Genomic DNA, 13,131 nt, shown 5'->3' with positions numbered 1-13,131 from the left:
CGGTTCCTGCCTGGTGCCTGGGAGCACGTGTGGAGCCCAGAGGGAAGGCATTTTTGTCAGTGACCAATTTACCCATGCACCTGTTCTTCCACTTGTTGATTCTGGTGTCGTCCTTAAAAAACAGATGCCAAAGCTAAGGTCAGGAATATTTCTTCTTAGGTGTTCTTCTCTGAGGTTTATAGCTTTAGCTCTTAAATTAAGATTGTGACCCATATGGGGTTCATTTTGTGACTCCTCTGAGGGCAGGGTCCATGGACCTTCCTTCAGTAATTTATAATTTTATGTATTTGTATGTGTAAAAAGGGACTGGTCAATAGATATGCAAGAATTGGTAGAATAATATTTATTCTATCCTTGAAGAAATTCGCTGAGATTGTGAAAAGGAGGTTAACTTGTATCTTGTGTGGAGGTGGAGCAGCGTCCTTGTTAAGAGCACACTCCCCCCTCTGGTGGCCACTGGAGACATTGCAGGAGTTCCCTGATGTGTCTGCAAAGCAATCCACAATGTTGGGCATCTTCAAGGATTCACAGAGATCCTAACATTTCTGTAAAATTTAATGTTTTGGAGGGTGTCTTCTAGGAAATCTGTGATAAAGTGCACTATTTCGAGAAATATTTTCTGAGAAGCCTAGTCAGGCCCTGAGTTCAGGATAGAAAGTAGGGAGAGTGGTGGATGCTTCCCAAGAGTCACAAGGAGTACGTTGGGGTATAGTGTGGAAGATAACTGGTCTACACCAAAGCTCTGTATATCCAGTTGAAAGAAAAAAAGCCATATTTATGGATTCCTGTGCTTACATTAACCATAAAACATTTTAGAAAAATTGAAAACTATCACTCAGCATATCTGTATCCTCTTTTCCCAGTTAGATGACATCAACTTATATTCCCAGCTTATTTTTTACTTATTAGGAGAAGATGATGTCATATATTGAACCCTTAATGACTTTACAAAAATCCTTGCAGAACTAACAGATGGATTAAGTCCTAAACTTATTGACACAGATTTAATATACAAAAATGAGTTTCATCTCTATACACGAATAATGTGCTGTCAAGAACAGAAATTAAGAAAATAGTTTGTAATTGATAATCACTCAAAAAGAATAAGATACATAGGAATTACTTTCACCCAGAGATGAAAGACCTGCATACTGAAATCTTAAATCATTAATGAAAGAATATGAAAAAGCCAGAATTAAGTCTGAAGACACCCCATGCTAATGGATCCCTAGAATATATGTAATCCAAAGGTCCACACTGTGTAAAGCAATCTAAATATTCGGTGAAAACCCCATGAAGATCTAATGACATTTTCAGAAATAAAACCAATAATCCTACAAAGTGAATGATACCACAGAAGGCCCTGAATAGACAAAGCCATCTGGGGAAAGAACAAAACTGGAGGCATCATGCTTTCAGAGCAGAAAATCCAGCAAAAAACCCACACATATGTAGTCGATTAATTTAGAACATAAGCTCCAAGAATATAAAATAGGGAAGCAACAGTCTCCACCAAAAGTGGCTTTGGAAACACTGGGCAACCTCAAGTAAAGCAATGCAACTGAATGTCTATCCAACCCCATCCACAACAACAAAGTCACAATGTGTCAAGGACTTCAACAAAACAGCTACAGCCATAAAATACATAACTGAAGATTGGGCAGAATGTTATTAACACCCCTGATTTTTTATAATAAATTCCATGAACAAAATTTGAACTCCAGATTCTGAGATCAAGAGTCAGATGCTGTGCTAACTAAGCCAGCCAAGAATCTATTAAAACAATGGGGCACAGAGGCATCAGCAGAGATCTATTCATTTATCCCCCTTAACACATTTTTTTAGAAGAATGTTTCTTGAGTTCCTTCTTGACACTGATTTTTGGATTTGACATCAGAAGCAAAAGCTACAATGAAAAATAAAATGGAACTGCATCAAACTAAAAGCCTTCTGTACAGCAAAGGAAATCTCCAGTCATCAACACACTGAAGAGAAGAAAATATTTGCAAACTACCTAATTGTTAAATGTCTCATATCCAAAATATTGAAGAACTCATACCATCAGGGAAATGCAAATCAAAGCCCAAAATGATGTCACCTGTCACCTCTCAGAATGACTAGTATCCAGTAGACCGAACAAGAAGGTTTGCCAAGATGTAGAGGAAAGGGAACTGTGCTCTTTTGTGGGACTGTGAACAGGCTCTGTTGGTAGGACTGTACGTGGGTGCAGCCACTATAGAAAACAGTATCAATTTTTCTTAAAAAAAAAATTCAAAATAGGGGCACCTGGCTGACACAGTCAGAAGAGTGAGAGACTCTTGATGTCAGGGTCATGAGGTTGAGCCCCACATTGGGGGTAGAGAGTACTTTAAAAATGGATATAGAACAACCATATCATCCAGCAATTCCCTTACATATTAGAATAAATCCAAGTCTTCTCTCTTCTAACATGAAGATGTATATGGGTGCCTGGGTGGCTCAGTCGTTAAGCGTCTGCCCTCAGCTCAAGTCATAATCTTAGGGTCCTGGGATTGAGTCCAACATTGGGCTCCCTGCTCAGTGGAGAGTCTGCTTCTCCCTCTCCCACTATCCCTGCTTGTGCTCTCTCTCTCTCTCTCTCTCTCTTTTGCTGTGTCTCTCTCTCTGTCAAATAAATAAATAAAATCTTCTAAAAAATTAAATAAGATGAAGGCATATAGTTTTATGTGCCCCGCTGTTTCATTCCAGAACTGAGAGTCTCTGTTCCTTTGAAGTAGACTGTGAAGGGCCCTGGCCACCAAGCCTCAGGTAAACTTCCCTCCAGAGCTCTACTCAGATTCTGACAAGTTAGCTCTCAGTCTATTCCCCTTGTACCCACAGCTCTGCCTCCCCAGTCTTTCAAGTCCCAACCCACCATCCCCTGGGAACTTGACATAAGTTTGTGGTTTGACTGACCCAGGACTTGCTGAGTTAGCACTGCCCCAAAGCTATGTCCTGAGCTGTCCCCTATAAACATGCCTGGGTCACAGGAACTTACAAACTACTTAGCAGAATGCTCTCACAAGCACAGGTTCCCAACCTGTATACTTGCTGATCAGGGAGCATGTCCCGTCCTTTGCTGTGTCACTGTATCCAATGAGCCATAAGGTGTTCTGTACAAATTCCTTCCACACTCGTCCCTCAAGCAGCCAAGTCAGATGCCCATGATCACCAAAATGTTTCTGGCTTTAAGTCTTCTGCTACTCATGCAGCTATTTCCTTCCTACCTCAGCAGTATCTGGAAGTGAGGACACGTTACTGAGTCTTCTGATCTTGAAACCTTAGACCTTTCATCTATCTCATGGTCTGATGTGCCTGGTGTCTTCCTTCTGCTCTCAGGAATCTTTTTCTTCATAAGGTCCAGTCCTTGGCTCTGAGTGCTGCATTAACGAATGGAGTCCACCAGGTAACTTTCATGATCCTTAGAGTCTCCCTGTTGATAGCTTGGGAACAGTAATCTGGAGTTTATGGATTTCTAGGAGTTTCTGGAGTGAATAAGTGATATATATCAGTCTAGCTATCTCAGATTTTGTTTTGTGGAGAGAAACACTGACACTGACAGGGCAAACAAAGTCCATTCAGATGCAAGATATTTCATACATATACATGATCAAAAAGGAAAATTCAAACCATAATTAGTCTCATTTTATATTTATTCAAAATGATGACCTAAGTTTGTTTCCTTCAAAAGACCCACATAAGAAAGCAAGAGCCTATTATAAGTGGTCATTTTGACAGAAATCTAGGTGGTGTTTTTCCTCTCCCATCACTGACCTTTTCTTCCTCCAACTTGCAACACATAGCCTATTCTTTTTTCTTCTTTGGAAGGAAGCCAGGTGCCCACCTTAATGCTCAATCCCTGAAGAATAGGGTCTTCTGATAATCACACAGAAACAATGGCTGGCCCAGTTGGGACCAGTACCCACAAGGGAACTGCATTTCCAATTTTGGCAACATTATCTGAGGTGAAATGTTAGATCCCAATTGCGGAAATTTGGAGTGAATTTTCCTCAGCTCCTTCCAGAGGTGAATGTGGGATGTGACTGCCCCAGGGCCTGACTGCTACAGCAAGGAACACTGATCCAGAACTCCAGACTATGAAGACTATGGGAGGATTAACTCTGAAACTGCCTGTAATCAAAAAAGAGTTTGTGAGTGAGGGAAGGAGAAACAGTGAAGCATCAGTGTGGGAAATACCCACTGGATGCCAAAAGTACTTGAATGCAGAGCAAGGACTGGGCCTGATGTCTTGCACCTGGCATGTGTCCCACAGGAGGCTCTCTCAAGCAAGGACTAAAGCCATAGTTGATGCCAAACTCAGTAGAAATTTACAGTCCCTTCCAGGCAGTGGAGATGTGAGAGAAAGTGCTTGGGCTTTGGAACCAAGGCACCAAAACTTCAGTGCCTAGTTTCTCATATAGTAGTCCTCAAGTCTCTGTTCCCTCACACAGCACACAAAGACCATGATGGTGCCTTTTCTTTTCTCATGCTTGATCAAATGCCATGAGGGAAATCTAAAACCTGCTCAGAGGTGAGGTTTATTGTTAGATGAAGTTATTACTGACTCATTAACAGAGATTCTGAAGTGTGGTTTTTGTTCATTTATCACCCTGTGAACATGTTTTTCAGTAGTGATGACATTTCTCCCCAGGTTTATTGAGGTGCCACTTTGTGTACAATAAACTGAGGCCCAAGCATCACCAGGCTTCCCTCAAGAGCAGGCACAGGGTCCAAGTGGATGCTCATTGCTCACAATCCTTGTCTTGACTTCTGGGCATTACCTGTAAGACTGGCCATTGGGGAAGTACAGTCAACATGAGTTAAAAATTTGCCATACTAGCATTTGTAGGAACTTTCACATGATGACCCCATGCCAATGCTTAAGTGGTTCTTTAGATAAACAGAAAACAGAGGAAAATAAATAGAAAAAGAGATAAATAGAAAGAGAATGAAATCTTCTCATCTTGTCTATGAAGCTAGCATTAACCTGGTCCTCAAACTAGGCAAAGATCCCATGAAAAAGAAGAATTTCAGACCAATAGGCCAATGAATATGGACACCAAGATTCTCAACAAGATCCTAGCTAATAGGATCCAACAGTACATTAAAAGGATTATCTGCCATGACCAGGTGAGTTTGATCTGGATGCAAGGCTGGTTCAATATCCGCAAATCAGTCAATGTGACAGAACAAATCAATAAGAGAAGAGAACCACATGGTCCTCTCAATTGATGCAGAAAAAGAATTTGACAAAATACATCCTCTGTTCCTGATTAAAATGCTTCAGAGTATAGGGACAGAGGAAACATTCCTCAACTTCATCAAATCTATCTATGCAAAACCCACAGCAAATATCATCCTCAGTGGGAAAAACCTGACAGTCTTCCCTTTGAGATCAGGAACACGACAAGGATGTTCACTCTCACCATTCCTGTTCAACATAGTACTAGAAGTCCTAGAAACAAGAGACAGCAAAAAGAAATAAAACGTACTCAATTTGGGAAAGAAGTCAAACTCTCTCTCTCTGCAGATGATGTGATACTTTATACCCAAAATACTCCACCCCAAACTACCAGAACTCATATAACAATTCAGTAATGTGGCAAGATACAAAATCAATGCACAGAAATAACTTGCTTTCTTATTCACTAACCATGAAAATACAGAAAGGGAAATTAGAGAACTGACTCCATTTACTATAGCACCAAGAACCACAAAATACCTTGGAATAAACCTAACAAAAGACATAAAGCATCTGTACTTGAGGAACTAAAGAATACTCATGAAAGAAACTGAAAAAGACACAAAAAGTTGGAAAAGTATTCCATGCTCATGGAACGGAAGAATAAACATTGTTAAAATGACTGTACTTCACAGAGCTTTCAATTCCATCCTGGTTCCATGGAAATTTCAATTCCATCCTGGTCAAAATTCCACCAGCATTGTTCAAAGTGCTGGAACAAGCAATCCCAAAATTTGTATGGAACCAGAAAAGATCCCAAATTGCTAAAGAAATGTTCAAAAAGAAAAACAAAGCCAGGGGCATTATGTTGCCTGATTTGCATATGGATGCAAAACTCTATCGTCAAATAATCTTCGACAAAACAGGAAATAATATCCAGTGGAAAAAAGACAGTCTCTTCAATAAATGGTACTGGGAAAATTGGACAGCTATATATACAAGAATGAAGCTTGACCATCCTCTTACACCATATACAAAGATAAACTCAAAATGAATAAAAGACCTCAGCATGAGGCAGGAATCTATCAAAATCCTAGAGGAGAACATAGGCAGTAAGCTCTTCGACATAATCCCCAGCAACTTCTTTCAAGACATGTCTCCAAATGCAAAGGAAACGAATGCAAAAATGAACTTTTGGGACTTCATAAAGATCAAAAACTTCTGCACAGCAAAGGAAACAGTCAATAAAACAAAGAGGTAACCCATGGAATGGGAGAAGATATTCGAAAATGATAGTACAGACAAAGGGCTCTTACCCAAGATCTATAAAGAACTCCTCAAACTCAACACTCAAAAAAGCAGATAATCTTGTCAAAAAATGAGTAGACAGGAACAGACACTTCTCCAAAGAAGACATACAAATGGCTACCAGACACATGAAAAAATATTCATCATCATTATCATCAGGGAGATTCAAATCAAAACCACTTTGAGATACCACCTTACACCAGTTAGAATGGCCAAAATTAACAGCACAGGAAACAGCAAGTGTTGGAGAAGATATGGAGAAAGGGGAATCATTTTCCAGGGTCCTGTCCCTCGAGCTCTCCAATTGGGGAACCCTGAGTCACACCCCAGAAGTCCACCTGCCACCCAGGCAGAAACGATGCCTTTCAGAGCTGTGGAAAAGCCTCAGAGTGAGAGAAACCTTTGTGACCCAACAGGGCCATATCCAAACTCTGGCGCCACGGCGGGTCAAAAGTCGGAGGCTGATGCCTGGCCACAACCCCTCCCTCAATTCTGCTCCAGGAAAGCTCCCCTGCGCTGGGACCCCTGGGTGGTCCCCGACGTCTCCACACATTTTCCAGATGGCCGAGACATGCCCTAGGCAAGAAAGCGCTCTAGGCCACAGGGGACAGGGCAGTCCGAAGGGCTGCCCAACACCAACCAATTCTCACGAGTTTTCTGCCCAAACCTTTATCAATTTGGGCAGAAAGCTCATGAGAATTGGCCAGAAAATCCCCAGCGAACTCACTTCGTGTGACGCATGTCTGCCTGGCTCGGGATCCCGAGTTGTCCTGGCTCGAACCCTGCCAGAAAGCCCTCTGTGAGTCAGGTGCAGGTGAGGCCAATGCCTCCTGCTCTTCAGCCTCCAGGGGTCCCCTCCCTGGTACTGGCAGATGGGGCCTGCCATGCGCCTAGGCCCGGGCCTGAACCCTCACCTGGTTTTTCAGTCTTCCTTTTCCAGGCTCCTGTCCCTCGAGCCCTCCAATTGGGGAACTCTGAGTCCCACACCACGAGTCCACCTGCCACCGAGCCAGAAATGGTGCCTTTCAGAGCTACAGAAAACCCTCAGAGTGAGAGAAACCTTCGTTCCCCCACTGAGGCCATCCCCAAACGGTGCCACAGCAGGCTGAAAACTTGGAGATTGACACCCTGCTAAAACCTCTCCAACAACTCTGCTCTGGGAAAGCTCCACTGTGCCAGGACTCCCAAGTGGGCCGCATTGTCTCAGTGCATTTTCCCAATGGCCGAGACATGCACCGAGTGAGAAAGCACTCTAGGCCACGGGGGACAGGGAAGTCCCCCATTGATTTGGGTAGAAAGTTCATGAGAATTGGCCAGCGTTGGGCAGCAATTGGGACTGCACTGTCCCCTGTGGCCTAGAGCGACTTCTTGCTTGGTGCATGTCGCAGCCATCCGGAAAATGCGTCGAGATGACCCTGCCCACCCAAGGGCCCCTGCCCAGGGGAGCTTTCTAGGAGCAGAGTTAAGGGAGGGTTTGGGGCCAGGCATCAGCCTCCAACTTTTCCTCCCGGTTTGTTGTTGACAGTTGGGGATGGCCTCAGTGGGGGCATGAAGTTTTCTTTCTCTGAGGGTTTTTGTGCAGCTCTGAAAGGCAGTGTTTCCTCTTGGTGGCAGGTGGATTCATTGGGTGTGACTCGGAGTTTCCCCATTGGAGGTCTCAAGGAACAGGACCCTGAAGACAGAAGACTGAAAAACCAGGTGAGGGTCAGGGCCCTGGCCTAGGGGCATGGCAGGCCCCATCTACCAGTGCCACCAAGGGTACCTCAGGAGTAGCAGGAGGTGGTGGCCTCACCTGTGCCTGACACACTGTGGGCTTACTGGCAGGGTTCGAGCGGGGACAACTCAGGATCCTGTGCAAGGCCCAGGGGGTGGCCCTGCAGACATGTGGTGCATGAAGTGAATTCACCACAGTTTTTCCAGCCAATTCTCACGAGCTTTCTGCCCAAATCGATATCGATATCGATTTAGGCAGAGAGCTCATGAAAATTGGCCGGTGTTGGGGGACTATTCAAACCGCACTGTCTCCATGCTGCCCACCCGAGGGCCCCTGTGCAGGGGAGCTTTCCAGGAGCACAGTTGTGGCCAGGCGTCAGCCTCTGACTCTTCAGCCCAGTGTGGCACCAATGGTTGGGGATGGCCTCAGTGTGGACATGAAAGTTTCTGAGAGCATTCCGCAGCTCTGAAAGGAACCATTTCCTCCTGGTTGACATTTGGACCCATGGGGTGTGACTCAGGGTTCCTCAACTGGAGGGCTCAATGGACAGGACCCTGGAAAAGGAAGGCTGAAAATCTAAGTGAGGGTGAGGGCCTAGGTCCCATCTGCCTGAGCCAGGGAGGGTACCCCAGGAGGTTGAGTAGCAGGAGGTGGTGGCCGTACCAGCTCCTGACTCACTGAGGGCTTTCTCACAGGGTTCAAGCTGCTGGAACTCGGGATCCCAGGCCAGGCCCAGAGGGTGGCACTGCAGACTTGTAGCACATGAAGCGGTGATTTGCTGGGTGTTTTCCGGCCAATTCCCAGGAGCTTTCTGCCCAAATCCTTATCTCTTCACAGATGACATGATGAGAGGTAAGGTGTTTAATGATCCTGACTACGGCAGAAAATGAGACTGCTAATCCACCGTGGAGGAAATGGAGGGCATGTCTGTAGCATAAGAGATTCCTTTGAATCAGCAAGCCCTGGTATGAAAGTCTGTGAAAAACGACAGCTGCCCAATCCAGGCAGAACTACTGGTAGTCCACGAAACTCAGGAATGAAGGGTTGGGTCACTCCACCAGATAAAGAATCATGACCAGCTGAGGTGCTTGTTCACAGTGAATGTAATATAGAACGAGCAGCCAAAGTAGCAGGTAAAATACCAGCTATGACCATGTGACCAGTTACAGAAATAAGGACTCTAATTCTTCTTTTCATAAGATTTTGTTCATTTGTTTCTTTGTTCAGAGTGCAAGTGGTGGGCGGGACAGAGGCAGAGGGAGAAAGAATCTTCAGCGATTCCATGCTGAGCACAGAGCCCCATGTGGTGCTCAGTCTCAGGACACTGACATCATGACCTGGGCCAAAACCAAGAGTCGGAAGCTTAACCAACTCAGTCACCCGGGCATTCCAGGACTCTAATTCTTATGAGTATTTCTTCCTTATTTTGTTATGAGTATTTTTGTGTTGATCCATCTGTTTTCTTCCTTCTCTTGGTCCCTTATCAAGAGAACATACGATGCATGTTTGTGATGGTTAATTCTATGTGACAACTTATGTAGGTCAGAGGATCCAGATGGTTGATCAAATACATGTCTGGATGTAACTGCAGAGGTATTTTTTTATATGTGATTTTCACTTAAATTTTGAGAAAAGCAGATTATGCTCTGTAACGTGTGTGGGCCTCATCTAATCAGGTGAAGGTCTTAAAAGAAAAGATTGAGGTCCCCAAGTGTGAAGGAGTTCTGCCTCCAGGCAGGGATCTGACTCAAATTGCCACATCAGCTTGGTCTGCCACCAATCTGCAGAGTTCAAACATGCCAGCTTTCAAAGTCAGCAAATTCTTTAAAATAAATCTCTCTCTTTCTCTGTCTCTCTTTTTCTCTCTCAGTAAACACACATACATATTCTAAAACCCTACTACAGAAAGTACTTCCCATTTGTAATTAAGAAAATGATGAATAAGGAATGAAAGATGGGCATCCTATTTACTCAGAAATTATTGGCATGTGCCTTGGCTATTAATTATAAAAATTCTAACAGAAGTTTCTAGTAAATTCTCAACAAGCACCTTCAAAGAAAGTATAGAAAAGGACTAGGCTATATACCAAAACCCAGAAAAAAAAAAAACAAACAAAATGAAAATCCAGTAACTGCATGAAGTAGTAGGCAAAGTGATCACAAGAATAAAATCAATCAAATAAGAACCATACACAACTGCAACTAAGAAGGGACATATAGCCAGACATCAACAAAACATGAGCATGGGATTTGCTTCTCCTGGAGGCAATGGAGCCAGGATGCTGGGTTTCTCCAAACTCTGAGCAGGCCAGTCTGGGTTTGATCCTCTGGCAGAGAGCTACCCACTGAAGAACTCAGGTGTGGTTTTCTTTCCTTCAGAGAATTGCTGACAGACCATCTGTCACACACTCAGCCTGAGCCTGAGCATAAAGGATAGCTACACAATTGTCAGCCACAATTGTGATTCTTAAGAATGACTCTCACCCCAAACTAGTGCAGTATCCTCTCACGGAGAAGAGCCTGTTTAGGAAGCTCGGAAGCCAGGCGACTCACATTGGAATTAACACTGGGCCAGGGCGCATGGCTCTGGGGTCAGCTGTTCCCAGGACAGGCTGGGAGATCTGAACAGCGTAAGAAGTGGGTCAGGTTGAGCAGGGTGGAGATGCGTAACAAAGAAATAAATGTGGACACCCGTGGCTGGCTGATACTCAACCTGGATGGCTCAGTGGGTTAAGTGCCTGACTCCTGATTTCAGCTCAGGTCAGGATCTCAGGGTCAGCTGGCCTAACCAGCACTTAGCAGGGAGTCAGCTGAAGATTCTCTCTCTCTCTGCTCCTCCCCCCTGTTGTACTTTCTATCACTCTCTCCCAAATAAATATATAAATCTTTTTTAAAAAAGAATGATAAGAAAGACTGCAGGGCTAAACAAAGTGAAAGGCCAGTGAGTCATCATGACATCTCAGATTTCAAAATGATAATGAAGAAAGTGGAAAACAATCCAACCTCCAAAACATGCCAAACTCCGAGTGGGGGGGGGAGGGCGGGAATCTGTTGCCTTTTAAAAAAATGTGCCCTTGGAAATATTTCCAAGGACATCTTCCGTTACCTGCTCATTGGGCTTCTTATGAATATTTATGGCACAGGTATGGAATGAATGCTGTTACATAGAGCATGAACATGAAAACAGGCAGAAGCCATGAACCCAGCATCAGAGAACGCATTGCTAAGGCAATTTCTGGTGCTTCAGGATTTCTTGTCAATTTGGCTGTGACTGTGATGGTATCTGTGGGGTGTTGTCTACTTATGGACACGGCTCAGGGGCCAAGCCGTGGATTACGGCTTATCTTTCCAGGTCTGTTTAGAGAGAAGGCCAGAGCTCAGTATTGTTAGGTAAATTGCACATTTTTATTAAAGCAATAATCTTTGAAGAGTTTAAGTACTGTTTTCCATTTCGGATATTATGTACCACCTGAAGGGACAGTCAGCACTTAGCATCATGGAAAAACTGGGGGTGACCCATGGGTTTATGCTGTTGAATAAAGCTGCAAGAACCTCTAGGAGATTCAGAAAAGCACACATTTGCTCAAAATAATTTTTTAAGTGAAACTGTATTAGGAACTAGTTTCAGTCCCTTTCTGGCTCACATTGGCCATTTGTAAAGAGGGGTAGAGGGAATGTAGCCACAGCATGGATTTATCCATTTCCACACCAGACCTGGGGAAACTCATGCTCTGCATTCTGTGTTCTCCAGAGAAGGAAGAGCACCACTGTGATCCAAAAAGCGTGACCACACAGCATTCCCATACTTTCATGTAACCAATGGCGCAGGTGGAAACACACGTGACCAGCCAGTCGGGCAAGTGATTGTAGCTGGGGTCGCTGGGGCCAGGGAGTTGGTCGGAGTCAAGTTGGCCCACAGAAGTGCATTTTAAAGGAAACTTGCTGTAATGGGGTGTAAACATTGGCAGAGAAAGGAGCCCTGGCGACTTCCTGCTCCTGCCCCCTACAAATACCACTGACTATCTCACTGTCAAGGAGACATGCATCATTTGTTTTCTTTTAAGTGGCAGAATCAGAATCTACAAATGCCTTGATGTAATAGAACAGGTCTTATCAACTTGACATTCAGCACGATCCAGTGTCCTAATACAGCCTGCTTCAGGTTCACTTCAACTTGCTTGGACTTCTGAGGATCCAAGGAGCTAATCAGTGCCATTTCCTAAAAATTTCCTAATGGGGGTTCAGGGCCAGATGGTTAAGTGTCTGCCTCTGTCTCATCTTTAGATCCTGGACCCAGCCCTGTGAAGCATCCCGGCTCAGTGGGAAGTCTGCTTTTACCTCCCCCTCTGCCTGTCCCCCCTGTTTGTACTCTCTGTCTCTGTCTCTCTGTTTCTCAATTGAATAAATAAAATCTTAAAAAAGAAAATCTCCCAACGTCATATCTAGGGAGGGACTGTCACTTCCTTGTCAATTAAAGATGACAATTACCCAAATTGTTGAAACTTTTGTGCATATCCCGCTCTGATCCTGGGATAATTTGGTAGGTTGTCTTCATCATGTTGATGGTTTCCTTTTCTGTGCGCCATACTTTCCAGTGCTCTGAGAACATGAATGTACCCATTTTTAAAATTCAACAGCTCCTCCTGGAATATTCTGGAGTGGATGACCACCACTCACACCTCACCAGGACATATGAGAGCACCTGTGATCCTGCTCCTTCCCCAGCATTTTTTAGCTTAGCCAGTCTGATGATTGAAACACATTATAATATCCTCCACTGTGTGCAGTTCGCTCTGTTGATGGAAGACTCAGGTAGGAGGCAGAGTAGTTGCAACTTCACTAATCCTAGAAAGCTAAAAGGCTAGAGAGGATATGAAGCAGAAGCATCCTCTGTGTAGTGAAAGGGACC

General features: G+C 44.1%; 1 protein-coding gene across 4 annotated transcripts in view; it reads left to right on the top strand.

The window, feature by feature from the left end:
* The window catches only part of LOC116573214 (protein sidekick-1-like), a 53,483-nt gene extending 44,490 nt beyond the window's left edge, over nt 1-8,993 (top strand). The window contains exons 4-6 of one of the 4 annotated variants that reach the window (XR_004278651.1): nt 3,254-3,424; nt 8,123-8,206; nt 8,918-8,993. The gene's annotated coding sequence lies outside the window, so the exon portion shown is untranslated. Of the gene's footprint in view, nt 1-3,250; nt 3,425-8,122; nt 8,207-8,917 lie in introns of all 4 variants that reach the window. The other 3 variants (XR_004278650.1, XR_004278652.1, XR_004278656.1) reach the window with 3 other exon arrangements.
* Nucleotides 8,994-13,131: the final 4,138 nt, after the last annotated feature.

This window comes from Mustela erminea, chromosome 14 (genome assembly GCF_009829155.1).
Source record: "Mustela erminea isolate mMusErm1 chromosome 14, mMusErm1.Pri, whole genome shotgun sequence".
Lineage (NCBI taxonomy): Eukaryota > Metazoa > Chordata > Mammalia > Carnivora > Mustelidae > Mustela > Mustela erminea.
Note: the sequence above shows the minus strand (reverse complement) of the source record. Positions and strands in the feature narration are given on the sequence as shown.